Below are 17908 nucleotides of genomic sequence, written 5' to 3'. Positions count from 1 at the left end.
CCATCATTGTGTAGCATAGAGTAGTTTTACAGTGAGTGGTAGGGAGCTGCTGTGCTCGAGCTGCCATGAGTAGGGACAGGTGGGTGGAAAGAAAGGCAGACTCTACATAGATCTGTACATTCTAGGGAAGCACAGTGTAATTATATGTGATATTTAAAGCCAGGAAGAGATTATATCCATGAAAAAAAACTGCCACATATCTTACTTTGATTCACAGAGGTATTTCTTTTTTTTTTTTTACAATGACTGTGGTGAGTTTGTGTTTGGTTGCTAATGTGCCAACAGGGTATGAGCACCCCCTGCTACAATGATTCATCTCTTTGTGCACAGAGCATTGATCATGTCCTTTGTTTTGCCAACTTTTTGACCTCAATGGTGGAATCTCGCTTGAGCCAAAACCACTTCCAACTACACCTGTATCCTACTGTTGGACAAGAGTCACAAAGAATCAAAGTACATGCTGTCTATTTATGTGGACAGTGCACAATTCTAGCATTATATATATTAATATCAGGTGTAAACTAACCGTGACGTCACCCGTTGGTTTCAACGCCGAGAAAATGAAGCCCAGATTTTGCTACTTCCTGGTCGCCGTTTTGGATTTTTTGGAGCCAGTGACGTAAAAAGCATCAAACAGGCTGGAACTAGGGGCAGGATTGGCTGAGGACTCTCTTATCCCGCCCACATTTTACAGCAGAGGCTTCTGTTGCTGTCTATCAAGTATAGCCACGCCCCCTGGCTCCGCCAACTTTAACGATTTATTTAAAATTCAGTATTGATTCATTTTAAGATCGGCCACCTGATCTCTCATTTTGACCATGAAAACTAACGGGAAAAAAATCCTGAGCTGTAGAAAATCAGTCTATCAAATTTTATTTTTTCCGGTGATGAATTGGGGTCTATGGAGCAAAAGCTTTTTGGAGCCAACCCTAGCGGACGGCGTGATATTGCAAGTTTTTGACACTTCCGGGTGGGCTTCAATTCTGGAGCCAGATGCTACGTCCACTATATATACAGTCTATGATTAATATAAGGATGATTCAAAAGTTTGGGGTCATACAGACAATTTCATGCTTTCCATGAAAAGTCCCAATTTTATTCATGCGCTAACATAACTGCACAAGGGTTTTCTAATTATCAATTAGCCAATTAGCTAACACAATGCAGCATTAGAACACAGGAGTGATGGTTGCTGGAAATGTTCCTCTGTACCCCTATGCAGATATTCCATTAAACATTTCCAGCTAGAATAGTCATTTACCACATTAGCAACACCTAGACTGGATTTCTCATTCATTTAATGTTATCTTTATTGAAAAAAAAATCTTTTCTTTCAACAATAAGGACATTCCCCAGTGAACCCAAACTTTTGAAGGTAGTGTATATTATTTAAATGTCCCTCAAGCTATGTCATGTTGATAGATATTGCTGAACAAGAAAGTCTAGATCCTCTCTTTGTCTTTTTAAAGTGCGAATCGTGCCTTCAGACTGCTGCTGAATCTTTTGAAACTACTAATGTTGGACCATGAGTCAGCAAAACTCTTCCACAGAGGTTGGCGAGACCGAACTGATCGGAGCTAAGTGTTAAGTTAAATCAATTTCTCTCATTGTACGACCAAGTAACTAAACAAGATCAGCTGATAAATATAAACCTAGTCCAAGGGAAGCTGCTCTGACAAGGACTCCAATAAAGAGAAAACACACGCCACCTACAGAGGTAATGATGTTAAAAGTCAAAGTCATGTAAAATAGGAACCCAAAAGGAGAGAAGGCGATCTTGCTGCTCGCCACCAAAATGAGCCATCAAGAGCAGGGAGGGAGGAGTGTGTTCAGACAAACTTATTAGCGTTTGAAGCTTTGTCGGGTAAAAAGACGAGCGTGTGATGTAAGGTGAGGTCGCTGCCACAGCTCCTGACAGCAAATTTTTCGCTCCATGCAGTGAACAGAAGTAAATACACTGTCAGACTCATTAAGAGATTCATTAGTGGCCCCCCGCTAAATCAGCCTCAAATGTGACATAAAAAAGCAAAACTCATTGGACCTCGTTCCCACGCTGCTGTCCCTGTGGGCTATTTTGTGAGCAGTTTTTTTGGAATTAATTCTGGCGTACAGCGGTTAGGAATTAAGGTTTTGGATCGACACACAAACGCCGCGAGGTAATTTCACTTGTGTCAATAGCAAATCAATTTATTTTCAGAACATCCATAAACCACCATTTCCTCATAATAAGTTCTGCAACGTTTCAAGGTATTAGTGCAAGAAGCAATTACATTTGCATTGCAAAACGTGGAATTATCTCACCTCGCTGGAACGGAATGAAATGATCATGCAAGGCTAAATACTCGACCAAATGGCTCCTAAGTAGGGGCAATCTCTGCAGCATGACTTTCGCTTTATAATTATCACCTCAACCCTGACATTAACAGAGAACAGTCTCCTGTAAGGCCTGCCTCCTGCCTGATTTCTCCTCTGTCATTTTCCTCCTGTACGGCCTGTTTTCTGCTCACAGTAGCTTGTTCAGGGTTATTCTGGGGTGCACGATCCAAACACTAACTTGCGGTGGGGCCTGTGTAATTTTATAGGCCAGAATAGCGCTCCGGCTGGTCCACAGAGTCAGGCAGTCTTTAATCAGCGCTGAGCTCGACTGTTGCACGGGGATAGGTGGGCATGGGAGTGTGTGATGAGAAAATGTAGGGTGTGTGCTCTGCGTTCAGGGGTGCGAGGGTGATCTCAGAGGGGGCTGAGAGGAAACTGGGATCGGGAGACCGAATTTCTTGTAATTACTGAATTACAGGATTTTCCTTAAAAGTTTGTGTGTGTGTGTGTGTGTGTGTGTGTGTGTGTGTGTGAGAAGCTTCCCACAGTGAAATGAACTCTGAAAACAGCTTCATTTTGGCCAAAGCTGAGGTTTGCAGACCTTTGATGCTGCACGGGTGCGTCTACGCATGTGTGTGCATGCTGCCTGTGGATGGTGTGTCTTAATGTGTTTGTGGTGTGTTACCTCTTAAAAGTCTGTTATAAAATGTGTGTGAGCGGGTGTTCAGATATATGTGCGTGTTGTATTCTATTACACAGCATGCCGTGTGGATGACTGTGCATGTTTAGTGCGTTTGTACTCGGGCTGGGACTTTAATGCGTTAATTTCGATGAATTAATTACAGAAAAAACACGCCATTAATCGCACCGTTCTCAGTTCCTTAGTTTGTGGCACACGAGTAACTCTGTTGAACACTCCAGACCAGCAGGTGGCAGACTGAGCGATGTCAGCACACAAGAAAGTTTGGTGAACAGTGAAGGAAGACGAGACCGCACTGAGCTTGTTGGGCGGAAAGTTTCCTTTTAAAAATCTTCCTGATAGAAGCTTGGAGAAAAGCGTAGTTGTGTGCAAATTGTGCAACAAAGAGTTTGGTGATCATCGCAGCACTTAAAGCAGCGCTCGATTTAGACGATCGCTAGGTCACCATTTGCGACTAAAAACATCGCAAATGGCGACCTGGCGACCGTCTAAATCGAGCGCTCGATCGAGCTGAACCGCCTATTATGTTTTCTTCATGGAGGCAGCCACTTTGTATGATGTCATCAACCTCCCATGATTCCTGGCGCTCGCGGTGACCGTCTAAATCGAGCTCTGTTAAAGCCGACCGTATCACCTCAAAACATGTTGCTGTTAGCACCAGAGCTAACGTTAGCTACGACAGGCCTGGTACTGGCAAATAATGTAGCCATCCCATAATAGACCACTTTTCAAGACATTGAAAGTGCTTGAGTTTACAAAAAGTCTTACAATGTTGAATATAAAAGCACCTTGTTTACAGTAATCTGTGAATGTAGCAGACAGATGAAAAATGCAGATAAATATAAATGAAACAAACATTATTACTCCACCAAGGATGTGATTGGCATTAGTTTGCCTGTCTTTTAACAACTCAATTATAAACTTTTAGTTTATTAAAATATATATATTTTCAACATTTGAAGGTCCTTTTACTACTTATGCTCGTGTTATGTGACAAACAGTGGGAAACCCGAACTAAATCCAGGCTTTAAATCATCAAAATCACTGTTTTCTGTGTCTCATTTCAATTTTTTTAAATTATAAATTATAATCACATATATGTCGATTCTTTGATTCATCTGTCAACCAAAATTGATCTGAATTGAACAACTTTGCTTATTGTGTCAAATATTGCTGTTTGACATAATATGATTAATCATGATTAATTAATTCCAAAGCCTCTAATTATGGAGACAATTTTTTAAAATCACGTCCCAAAACTATTGTGTTTATTTGTGCGCGTGACAGACAGAGCAAGAAAGATGTTGAGCGATGCACTTCACACAACTCAAAATCTTACCAAGTCTATTTGTCTTATTTTTAGTCAAAATGTCTCATCCCACTTGATTTAAGATAAATTCACTTAACAAGAGACATTTCAGCAGACGGAGGGACTTGATTTAAGACAATGCATCCTAAATATCTTGATAAGTCAAACAATCTTGAAATTATCTTGTTTTAACCCTTGTATCGTCCTGCAGGTCAAATTGGCCTGTTTTAAAGTTTGAAAATGTGGAAAATATATTTATGTTCACAGTGAAAACTTCCACATTTTTGACTTTTTTGGGAAATTTTTGAACATTTTTTGGTGGAGGGAAAAAAGAAATGTTAAAAAAAGTTTCTTTAAGAACATTCACATGAAAAAATTCTGTGAATGTTCTTAAATTATTAGAAGTTTTACTGATATGTGGAATTACTTTAGATATTTTGAGAATTTTTTTGGAGGATTTTTGTTTTTTGAAAATATTTACAATTTTTAGATTTTTTTTTATTTCTTGCCAAATTTGGGGATTTTTTAAAATAAAACTTTAAAGGGAAGCTTTTAGGGAATTTTCTTCTTGAAGATTTTGCAAATTTTTGGAAATTTGGGGAATTTTTTGCAGAATTTTTGGATTTTTTTCAGACAAGGGAACGTTATTTTTTGGTGCCGTAAATGAAGACAACAGGAGGGTTAAGACACCTAAGCTTGATAATCCTGGTAAAACAGAGCTAAAATAAGTTTTCCACCTAATTTTAAGATCTCAAGATTCTAAATATCATATCTTATTTCAAGAAATCTTACCAAGCCATTTTTCACTTGTTCTATTGGCAGATTTTTCACTTATTTCAAGGTAAACGTTCTTTGAAATATTTTTTTTCTTGTTTTGAGAGGGGCATTTTTTCCAGTGTGTTGTGTGGGAGCCTCTTATTCTTCCCTTATCCCTCATTTAAAACAGTGCAGGTGCAGCGTCACAACGTCAAACTGACACACACACACACACACACACACACACACACACACACACACACACACACACACACACACACACACACACACACACACACACACACACACACACACACACACACACACACACACACACACACACACACACACACACACATGTGGGGCATATGCTAACCTGATTAACACTAACATTAAACTAACATTAGTGCAGCCTCCTTCAGAGAAACTCCCCTGGACCAGCTGCTCTCGCTCACCTTCTTCCATATGCACAAACTCGTCTTGGCCTCCCACCCGCTCGCTCACTCTGCTATTCATCATCTTTACAAATTTACATTTGTAACTTTTTTATTTGAAAAACTTTCTAATTAATTGGCCAGCACGGACTGGAGGGATGGAAACAGAGACACAAAGCTTGACAAATACAATTAAACCTCAGCTGAATATAACAAGTCCCTTGTTGCGCAGAGAAAAGAGACCTCCTCCACAATTGAGTTATTTCATTTTCCCCCCTTCTCTATTTTGTTAAGTAAAAGTCTAAAACCAAGACACACTTAATTTAAAACCGCAAAGGCTTTGTTGACGAGATAAGGCAAAATGTAATCCATCCCTAATCATTAGCACACACAAATCTGAAGTAAACTGAACGGCAGCTGCTGTCAAATCTTTTATTGTAGCTTCACTTGACCCGTCTTTCCTTTGCTTGGCTCGGGATTATTCCGAATTGACTGCAGCAGAATAGATGCAGAAACAGAAGCTCAGTCTGGTTCTTAATGTGGGAAAGGTCAACAATTTCAGTGGGAGGGAATCACATGCACTAACAGGTAGTTGTCTGCTGCTCTATTTATGTTCAAAATGTAGCATATTGCTAGCCTAGCCGCACTAGACAACCCACGGAAACGAATTTAATTCTCTGCCAGGGTGGGTCTAGTTACCCTCGGTAAGCCTCGAGGTTGGATGCTCCTAAAACTGGCCGACGAATCACCATGAAGTGTAGAGTCAGAAGGCGGGCGTAACTAAGTGACGACAGAGGCGCGACAATTCTGACAGAAACAACCTGAAACAACTAGCCTAGCCGCGCTAGACAACCCACGGCAACGAATTTAATTCTCTGTCAGGGTCAACAACAGTCGTTGAGCTCCATTAGCACTGACTCTGAATAATCTTTCTGTTAACATGTCTGCAATATACTTGAGCTTCACCCATTGACTGTATAAATAAGGCTTCATCGAACTCCCGCATCCTCTGATTTCCGGCGCTCTAGGAACTCCGTCAGCCTATTCATTGCGCTGATTGGTTGTATACCTACCCAATTGCTGCAGAGTGATTTGAAAGACAACCTTTTAGCCCACCTCCCTCCCTGTGGAGAGTTCCTAAACCCTTGTGTCTTCAGACCTGGGTCTAGCACGGCTAGGCTAGCATATCGCACCTTTAACCATCTGAACCCCAAGCAGTTTCTGACCATTTTTCATTGCAATATAAACTTACTTAGCGTAATTTTTAGACTATTTACAAAAAGTGAAAAAATCTGGATTCATCACTTACAACATCTTTCCAGGTGCCCACAGCTGTTATAATAGAAAAGAAAATGATGTCTCCACCTATTATGGGTATTCTACCAATCATACTTTGCTGCCTGCTCTGTGGAAACACAGCAAACAATTCAGCACAGTTCAGCACAGTTTAAAACATCCCAGATTTTTTTGTCAAACGACTGTTGGTTGCAGCTGAGTCGGTCACAGCTCTTCAGGTGCGACAAGGAGCACAGAATTTTTGCTTTTTACAGATTGTGGTTTGTACAAACTGTATATTTCTGGGATTTAAAAAAAAAAAACGAAATGTGTCGATAAAGTCTCAGATAAATAGTGTATTTTTTGCAAACCTCCTGGTGGATTTTGGTGTTCAGAGGGTTCAAGTTCAGCTGAAATCAGCGACAAACACTGTGCAAATGATTTCTAAATGTATAGTTTTTCTCAGTGAAAGGAAGAAAAGCCTCTGGCTCTTTGAGTGGGCAGTCTGATGTATGTGTTTGCTTGTCAGCCGAAGCAGCAGGGAGGCAGAGACACAATGCCCTGCTAACTGTGGCTTACAAGACAGCAAAATACAGCTATTTGTTAGCAGATTAAGATCCACGCCATTTAGCATCTGAACTGACTGATGTTATAGCTCGTTTTTTTCCCAAAGTGCTTCCTTATTTGTTAGTTTGTGCACAAACAACACACATTCCCATCTTTGTGAGTAAGAAGGAGGCACCACAAAGCTCATATTGTTTAAGATTTGATGCTAATTTTGTGTGTGTGTTTGCGCTTTTTTTTTTTCTCGGGATGCCGACTGGCTGTTCGCCAACGACACCATCAGCGAATGACAGAACGATGATGTTTACTCCTCTATCCCAGATGAAATGTTTTGATTGGCTCCGAGCCAAAATGTACGTTCTGTGCCTATGCAGACGGCATAACAACAGCATCTGAAGTGGTTAATGCACAGAAACCCAAACACATTAAAATAGCAATTTTCTAATAGAAACGTCCTAATAGAAAAATAGTCGAGCCGAGTAGGTGCGAATGGAAAAGCGCTATAAGTACTGCAGCAGAAAATACATTGTTTCAGAGGAACTTGAAGTCTTAATGCATCCCTAAGGGGCAATCTAAACGTACACTGCAAAAACTCAAAATCTTACCAAGTATATTTGTTTTATTTTTAGTGAAAATGTCTCATCCCACTTGATTTAAGGTAAATTCTCCTAACAGGTGACATTTCAGCAAGATGGAGGGACTTGATTTAAGACAACTCATCTTAGATATCTTGTTAAATCAAACAACTTTGGAATTATCTTGCTTTGACCCTCCTTTCGTCCTGTGGGTCAAATTGACCCGTTTTACAGTTTTAAAATGTGGTAAAATATATATATATATTTTAACAGTGAAAGCTCCCACATTTTCCATTTTTTGGGGAAATTTTTGAACATTTTTTATGGAAAAAAGAAATGGTAAAAAAAATGTCTCTTCAAGAACATGCAGAACATGTTCTTAAAGAAAATATTAGAAGCTTTCCTGATAAAATATGTAATCACTTTAGATATTTTTAGGATTTTTTGGAAGATTTTTATTTATTTTTGAAAATATTTATAATTTTTATATATTTTTAAATATTTATTTCTTGCCAAATTAGTTTTTTTTCCTTTTTTAAAAAATAATATTTTAAGAAAATTTTTAAGGAATTTTCTTCCTGAAGATTTTGCAATTTTTTAAAATAAATTTAGGGATTTTTTTTTTGCTGAATTTTTGGATTTTTTCAGACAAGGAAACAATATTTTTTTGGTGCCGTAAATGAGGACAAGAAGAGGGTTAAGACATCTAAGCTCGACAATCCTGGTAAAATACAGCTTAAAATACCGAGCTAATTTTAAGATCTCAATATTCTAAACATTATATGTTTTTTTCAAGAAATCTTACCAAGCCATTTTTCACTTCTTCTATTGGCAGATTTTTTCCACTTATTTCAAAGTAAAAGTTCCTTGAAATGAGTTTTTTTTCTTGTTTTGAGAGGGGCATTTTTTCCAGTGTAGATATTTAACTCCACACACCAAGACACTCCAGCAGGGCAGACGCTTGCTTGAGACCAGCAAAACCACATTTTACCACACAAAACCATGCTCCATTCCTTTAGTATTTCACGTCAATGCCTCCATGTGCCTGTCAGATCCTCCATCCCATCTGTCTCCTCCTCATGCCAATCCAACTCCCCCCATCAGATGTGCCATTTCTCATCCTTCCCATCTTTCCCCTGAGGATCCTCTCTAAGCCTCGCTTTGACTCGGCTCCGACGCTTTGTCATTTCTCAGCTTCTCTTTCTCAGAAACACAAAGATCTCTCTTCCCCTTCTCACTTCTTTGCTGCCACTCCCTCATCCCTGGTCCCCGTGTCCGTCCCTCGGGTTCCCCTCATGTCTTTATGAGCGGCTTTCTGCTGGGCGACACACCTGTGTGGCAGCTCCTCCAACAGCAGGACGAGGCTGCCAGCACATCCATTACACCGCCGCTCGGTGTGAGAGTGTGTCTTCTGTGAGTGAGACAGAGTGAACCGGAATTGTTTGCAGCAGAAGGTGTGTGGTGAGAGCGTGCACTTGTCAGGAGAAAGCAGTCGGTCGCTGAGGCACAGTGGGAATCTCGCCAGTAAACAAACCACACATCGAACCACGAAGGGCCTGCGGACACGTCCTGAAGGAAGGCTGCACTGCAAAAACTCTACATTTTACCAAGTTTATCGGCCTTATTTTTAGTCAAAATGTCTCATCCCACTCGATATAAGATCAATTCTCTTAATTTCAGCGAGATGGAGGGACTTGTTTGAAGACAGTGCAGCTTAAATATCTTGTTAAGTCAAACAATCTTGAAATTATCTTGTTTTGAGTTGAATTTTACAACAAAACACAAAATAAGTTTAACCCTCGTGTTGTTCTGCGGGTCAAATTAACCCGTTTTAAAGTTTGAAAATGTGGAAAAAACTTCCATGTCCACGTTTTTAGTGTTTCTGGAAAATCTTTGAACATTTTTTTGGTGAAAAAAAAAAAAAGAAATGTTAAAAATGGTTCTTCAGAACATTCACAAAAAAATTGTGAATGCTCTTAAAGAAAATACTACAAATTTTACTGATATATATGGAATGACTAGATATTTTTAGGATTTTTTTGCGAAGATTTTCCTCATTTTTTGAAAATATTTACGAGAATTTTCTTGCCAAACTTGTTTTTTTAAAAAAACTTTTAAGGGAAACTTTCAAGGAATTATTGGAATTTTCTTCCTGAAGGTTTTGCAAATTTTGAGAAATTTGGGGAAGTTTTTTTGCAGAATTTTTGGATTTTTTCAGACAAGGAAACAATATTTTTTGGGGCCCATAAATGAGGACAACAGGATTGTTAATACATCTCAAATTAGGATGTGAGCAAAATCTCTTTTTGAGTGTAAAACTACTATTTTTTTGCATGTCTGGCTCATTTTAGCTTCACAATCCTGGTAAAATAGAGCTTCAAATAAGTTTTCCAGCTAATTTTAAGATCACCAAGCCATTTTCACTTGTCCTATTTTGGGATTTTTCACTTATTTCAAGGTAAAACTTCCTTGAAATAAGATCTTGTGTTCTTGCTTTGAGAGGACCATTTTGTCCAGCTGATGGTGACTTTCTGACTTCATTTCTCGTGGTGTTTTCTCCAAAAAGCCGGCTTTAAAACGAGCAGAAGTTCACAGATGAATAAGTGTGCAGTCATTAGGGCCGTGGGCGCAAAAAACCGTTGGGGGGGGGGGGGGGGGGCTTTCGCCTGCGGGCACGAAGCACCCCGCACAGATCACCACAGCCCGAGTGTGTGTGTGTAGGCCATCTATCACGGTGACAGGCCGGTGCGTGTTTACTTAATGATGTGGGGGTTTATTTATGAAGTGATGGCCGACGTGTGGGAGGGAGAGAAAAAGTGAGCGAGGGGGGGAGAGATTGAGACAGCCCGAGGATGTGACATTAAAATATCATCAAGGTGATGGATGTCCGCGCGCACAACATTAGAGAGAAGTGCAAAAAACAGCTGCGATGACAAGTCGTATCTGGACTTGTGCGAGCGCTCCTCTGTGTGTGTGTGTGTGTGTGTGTTTGGTAATGACTGCGAGTGTGTCGTCGGGTGTGTGGTTTTCCTCCGACTTCTGTGTTCATTAAGGTGTCACATGTGCTGCCACTGTTGTTTACGACTTCACAGGGTAATGAGTTGAAGGTAAGATGCATGAGTTCGTGTCTCTGTGTGTGTGTTATCTCCTCTGCTTTTGCCCCACTGGGGATTCCGCCTCACTGCGGCGGCGTCATTCATTTGGGCTACACAGGGTCAGAAATAACGCACATCAAGTGCATTTACGTTATAATAAACACGTCTTACATGTGCAATCAAAGACACACAAGCGTGCTTGATGTGAGGCTTCCTGGAGGTGAACGTGTGGTCGAGATGCAGATGTTAGTGGATGTCTGATGATGACCACTAGGGGGCAAAGCAAATAGGCCAAGTCAAAAAGTCATGAAGGAAATAACTGCAACAATCAGTGGTAAATGCAAGGGGAAAGCCATGCACCCACCACTTCTGCTCCTCTGAGGAATGCCTTTCTTATGCAACTCAAAGCAGACCCACAGGAAATGACAGAACAGATCCGATCCAAAAGGGACAACAAGAGAGGGCATGCCACTTTTCTTGCACGTCTCCAGACAATAAATGTTCTCCTGATATTCACATTACACAGTCAGAGGTTTAGGCCCATCAGCAGGAGCATCAGACAAATGCATAGCATTCAATAGGACGATTCTATGAAGCAGTGAGAGGGCCAAATTACAAAATAAATCTGTAAAAGAATAAGCAAATAAAAGTGGAAATATACAGACAAATAGATAAAATAAAAAAATGTTGCTATTTAAAGAAATATATCCACAAAAGAAAAGGCTAATAAAATTAGAAATATAAAGACAAATGAATAAAATAATTAGAAAAATTAGAAATGTGCTGATAAATAAAATAAAAAATAAACAAAGTGTGAATATAAACGTCACTTTAAAAGCAAAGGAAAAGCTCATTTCTTATGTATTGTCTTTATATTTCTACTTTTATCAGCCGTTTTTATGGATTCATTTTTGATTAATGCTGCTTTATATTGCCACATTATTTATTTTTCTATTTTTTATTAACACATTTCTTCTCCTTTCTAAAAAATATTTTATTTATTTGTTTTAACATTTCTACTTTTATTAGACTTTTCTTTATGGATTAATGTTTTGATTAATATTGCTTTATATTGCCACATTATTGATCTTTTTTTAATTTACAAGCACATTTCTTTTTATTTTTTAAATTATTCTATTTATTTTTCTTTATATTTAAACTTTTATCAGCCTTTTCTTTTATCGATTAATTTTTAAATAACATCAAATCGGTAAAGTTGAACAGTTTCCAAGGTGACAGCGTCTCACAAAGTTGGTTAAAAGAAATGAGGACAATAAAACCAAACTGGTCGGAGAAGACGATTCCTTCTGAAGAAATCAATAAAAGTAAGTCCAAACTAAAAGTAAATCTGAGCTGCCAATAACAGCAACCAGAAAACAACAATGTGGGAGGAAGCTGGAGTGAAAACGAAATCAAGACGTCTGGAACTGTTCATTTCCTTCATTTGTCGCCACAAACTTGGTCACGTTGTGGATGCAGATGGACAGAGTCAGAGGTAGCACAAGAAAGTTTCCCTGCTTGGCTTGTTAAGGCCTTTTCTGCAACAGTTTGACTGATTGTAAAGTATTTCTGAAGTTTTAAGACCAAGATGAGGAGGAAACAGAAACTAAAAGTGAACATTTTAAGGAAACGCAGCATTCACGGACCATCAGAAAGTTGAAAATTCGATTCTTTTGGCTAATTTTTAAATAAAACACGCCTCTTAATTCCATTTTGGAGGTTCAAAGGTTTAAGGAATCTTTCACTCAGACATCTTTTATCCTGTGCAATCGATCCTGGCATTTTTTGGAATCCGTACGATCCTTTTTTTTTTAATCTATCTCCTTCAAATCTCCAAATATCAAGTGGGTTTTGAACCACAATTAAAAGAGTAACCCTTTAAAACACGTCATACGACTACTTAAGTCAGATCTTGAACGATATTCTGAAATATCCAGATCGCTCTCATGTGAAAGTTACTCATTTCACAGAACAAAGAAGTCCATAAAAAGAAACTTCTCTTGTACTTGAGTGGCTTAATTGGCCATCAAGACGTTACAGAGAGCCTATCATTAGCATACAGAGGGAACAGACAGAGGGAGTGGGGCGGTGTGACTGGCATAATTACAAGTGTGACCTATCCACAGACAGCGAACAAGGAGGAAGGGTCAAATTAGAGACAGATAGACAGACAGGGACACAGAGAGAAGAAGAAATGAGGAAGAGGCATGAAGTCCTTTCTGAAGACCACACTTAGCTGCATGTACCTTCAACACACACACAATCTAAAAGCCAGTGACACACACTTAAATGTGGCTCACCGCACACACGTGCTCACAAAGAACTCCAGCTCTAGATCACGCAGATAGACGACCGCTGGAAGAATAAACAGACGTGAATAGACACGGTGACCACGGCTTTTGTTTATGTCAGTTTAGGTTAGTGTGTTACTCAGGATCCTCCACACACACACACACTCATCTTCTCTTTCCAACACACACACACACACACACGCCACTCAGAGATAAAGAATGGAGCTCCTGGCCTTCCGTGGAGAGCTCAGGAAACCTTTTTAACCATTCAAGGCTGAAGAAAGGGCTGAGCATAAAAGAGCAGCGTGGAGCGGTGGAGGTGGCGACTAAAAGGCTGATCAAACACGCTTTTCCCATGCTGCACGGAAAGAGAAAATAGCGTGTCGTAACAACCTGCGGAATCAAAAAGCAGACCCTCAACATACACAGCAATCAAATGCACTGCAAAAACTCAAAATCTTACCGAGTCTGTTTGCCTCCTTTTTAGTCAAAATGTCTCATCCCACTTGATTTAAGATGAATTCACTTAACAAGTGGCATTTCAGCAAGATGGAGGGGCTTGTTTTAGGACAACGCATCTTAAAAATATAGACTTTCACAGTGAAACTTCTGATGTCGTCGAAATTTTTTGGTGGAAAAAAAAAATGTTTCTTTAAGAACATTCAGAAAAAATCAACCAAATCCAGCGAATTTCGCTGGATTTTGGTTGATTTTTTCTGAATGTTCTTAAAGAAATTATTAGAAGTTTTTACTGATATATATATATATATATATATGGAATCACATCAGATATATTTAGGATTTTTTTGGAAGATTTTTATTCATTTTTAAAAAATTTAATATATATATATATATAAAACCACAACCCTTTTTTTTTAACATTTTTATTTTCTTGCCAAATTGGGGATTTTTTTATAAATAAAACTTTAAGGGAAACTTTTAAGGATTTTTCTTCCTGAAGATTTTGCAGTTTGTTTGTTTTTTAAATTTGGGGAAATTTTTGCTGAATTTTTTGGATTTTTTCCAGACAAGGAAACAATATTTTTTTGGTGCCATAAATGAGGACAACAGGAGGTTTAAGACACTAAGCTTGACAATCCTGGTAAAATAAAGCTTAAATAAGTTTTCCCAGCTAATATTAAGATCTCAATATTCTAAATACCATATCTTATTTCAAGAAATCTTTCTTTGAAATAAGTTTTTTTCCCTTGTTTGGAGAGGGGCATTTTTTCCGGTGCACTGGAAAAAATGCCCCTCTCAAACAAGACAAAAAAACTTTTTTCAAGGAACTTTTACCTTGAAATAAGTGAAAAAAATCTGCCAATAGAACAAGTGAAAAATGGCTTGATTAGATTTCTTGAAATAAGATGTGATATTTAGAATATTGAGATATTTAAATTAGCTGGGAAAACTTATTTTAAGCTTTATTTTACCAGGATTGTCAAGCTGAGGTGTCTAACCCTCTTGTTGTCCTCTTTTATGCACCAAAAATATTGTTGCCTTGACTGAAAAAAAATCCAAATATTCAGCAAAAATTCCCCAAATTAGGAAAAAGTTTCCCTTAAAAGTTACATTTTAAAAATCTCCAAATTTGGCAAGAATAAAATTTAAAAAAATTAAAAATCTAAAAGTTGTAAATATTTTCAAAAAAATCAATGAAAATGTTCCTAAAAAAATCCTAAAACATCTATAGTGGTTTCATATATATCAGTAAAGGTTCTAATATTTTCTTTAAGAACATTCAGAAAAAATCAACCAAAATCCAGCGAAAATCACTGGATTTTGGTTGATTTTTTTCTGAATGTTCTTAACTTTTTTAACATTTCTTTTTTCCACTAAAATTTTAAAAAAAATTCCAAAAAAAAATGTGAAAATATGGACATTTTCACTGTGGAAATATACATTTTTTTTTCCACATTTTTAAACTTTAAAATGGGTCAATTTGACCTGCAGGACGGCATGAGGTTAAAACAAGACAATTTCAAGATTGTTTGTCTTAAAACAAGTCCCACCATCTTGCTGAAATGTCCCTTGTTAAGTGAATTGATCTTAAATCCAGTGGGATGAGACATTTTGACTAAAAATAAGACAAACAGACTTGGTAAGATTTGGAGTTTTCGCAGTGCATTACCATGCATCTGACGGCAGAGCCTTCTATCATCATGTTTCCTCTTTTTATGTACCCAATATAATTCCTTGATGTTTTCCTGTTTCCATTCGCACTACGTATGTGTGTGATTCCGAGCGGAGTGTTTCATTATCGGCCTCCTCAGGGGAGAAACCCACTGCTGCTTTATACTGTGGACAACCGCTGGCTTTTTTTGGGTAAAAAATAACAATCCGATCAGAGGTCGCACCTGGCTCCCGCTGCGCTTTAATTGCATCAGAGTGTTCGGGCACCGACTGAGCGGTGGAGGCAGAAACACATGCTGCAGCGGGTTGTGTAATGAGTGACAAAGCCCTTTGGGCCTCAAAACACCGTGATGTGTGTCTGCTAATGAAGACTGCTTCACGGTGCTTCATTGCTCAATAAACAGCGGCTACAGTTAGAGAGGCAGGCGAACGCAGCAGGAGGCAGGTTGAGTCAGGTGATTGAGTATCGGCCATTCTGTCAGTAATCCATCCCATATTTCCCACAAGCCTCTTCTCCTCTCTTTGCTCAGTGGTGATGGTTTCTGAGAAATAAGCTCGGTTTTGTGTTTCCTTCTCGTCTCGCTTGTGGGTTTTTTTGTCAATGTTTGTGTCATTTTGTTCATTTTATTGTAATTTTTTCTGTCTCGTTTGTGTCTAATTTTTGTCTCCGTTTAGTTTCGTGTCGTTTGTCTCGTGTTTTTGTCTTTTTGTGTCTCATTTTTGCAGTATTTTGTCTTGTTTTTGTTGTTTTAATATTTTTTTGTCGTTTGTCTTGTGTTTTTGTTGCTTTCTGTTTCCGTCTTGTCTCGCTTGTGTTTTTTGTTTTATTATTGTCATTTTGTGTTTTGCTTTATTCGTTGCTTTGTGTATCGTCCGTTTCCTTTTTGTCTTGCTTGTGTTTTTTTTCTCAATTTTGTGATTTGTTCCTTTTTTGTCATTTTTTTGTCTCGTTCGTGTCAATTTTTTTGTCGCTGTGTCACTTTTTTTTGTCTTGCTTGTGTTCTTTGTCTATTATTTGTCATTTTGTTCCTTTATTTGACATTTTTCGTCTCGTTTGCGTCTAATTTTTGTCTCCATTTTGTTTACATGTTGTTTGTCTCGTGTTTTTGTGTCTCATTTTTGCAATATTCTGTCTTGTTTTTGTTGCTTTTTAATCTTTTTTTGTCGTTTGTCTTGTGTTTTGTCGCTTTCCATTTCCGTCTTGTCTCGCTTGTGTTTTTTGTTTATTATTGTCATTTTGTGTTTTGCTTTATTCGTTGCTTTGTGTTTCGTCCGTTTCCTTTTGTCTTGCTTGTGTTTTTTTTTTCTCAATTTTTGTGATTTTGTTCCCTTTGTCATTTTTTATCTCGTTCGTGTCAACTGTTTTGTCGCTGTCACTTTTTTGTCTTGCTTGTGTTCTTTGTCCATTTTTTTGTCGTTTTGTTTCTTGCTTCTGTCATTTTTTGTCTCATTTGTATCGTTTGTCCAATCGTTTTGTCGCTTTGTAACTTTTTGCAAATTTTTTGTCTGTTTTTTGTTTTGTTTCATGTCGTTTGTTTTATTTTTGTTGTTTTATGTCTGGTATTTGTCATTTTGTATCTCATTTTTGTATTAATTTGACTTTTTTCCTCAACTTTTGTCGTTTTGACCATTACCGTAAGTAAAAACACTGTATCATTCAGTTCCAGATACCTGAGACTAAATGTTTTGTGTCTTTGTAGAAACAATGTAATCTGTAAGTTGCAATGTGTAAATAAACCGAGGCATAATGTTGCTAAAATTAAATGTATTTTTCTTAAGAAATTTCCAACTAAAACAAAGGAAACATTTGTAGTTATTTATTGGTTATTATGCTGTGATTTCTCCTGTCTTTACTCAGCAGTGTTAGTTCATGAGAAACAAATCCAGGAAACGTCTTTGCGAATCGCTGTGGCTGGATTCTGTGATTCCGATTTGGATCAAAGTGTGATTTTCTGCATCTTTGGGCTCGATATTAAAAAATCCTTTTCTGAAACGGGTGATAAATGGCGATTGATTTCCACGGTGAGTTCAGGAGTGTACGGAGGCAAATGAAATGATTCCTCAGGCTGGATCGATACAAGTTCAGGGACATTTAGCGATGCAGCCTGGTTAGAGGAGGCGACGACTACAGTCAGGGACTTCAGGGCAAAATAAGAAGGTAGAAGACGGGAGAGGAGAACAATAGCATGAGAGAAGGAAAGTAAAAATGGAAAAGCAGCGCGACAAATGAGAGAGCGAGGCAAAGTTGTGGTGCGGAGCTAAAAGACAGGGTGGACGGAAATGTCACCGGTCTAATAGATGTCTCCATGAACTAAATGAGGATGAGAGAGGGTGGCGTCTCGATGACACACAGCACCTCAAAATGTTAACAAGAGAGCTGAAAATAGCCCCAGAGAGGCACAGGGGAAAACAGGCCGGCCTCTTAGGAGCAACTCTGCAGACACAGAGTGGGTCTACGTT

General features: G+C 38.4%; 1 protein-coding gene across 1 annotated transcript in view; it reads right to left on the bottom strand.

Annotated features, from left to right (window-relative positions):
- pard3ba (par-3 family cell polarity regulator beta a) overlaps positions 1 to 17908 on the bottom strand; it is a 261589-nt gene that overhangs the window by 40236 nt on the left and 203445 nt on the right.

Source organism: Acanthochromis polyacanthus, chromosome 22, assembly GCF_021347895.1.
Source record: "Acanthochromis polyacanthus isolate Apoly-LR-REF ecotype Palm Island chromosome 22, KAUST_Apoly_ChrSc, whole genome shotgun sequence".
Classification (NCBI taxonomy): Eukaryota; Metazoa; Chordata; class Actinopteri; family Pomacentridae; genus Acanthochromis; species Acanthochromis polyacanthus.
This window is presented reverse-complemented; position numbering and strand designations above follow the sequence as displayed.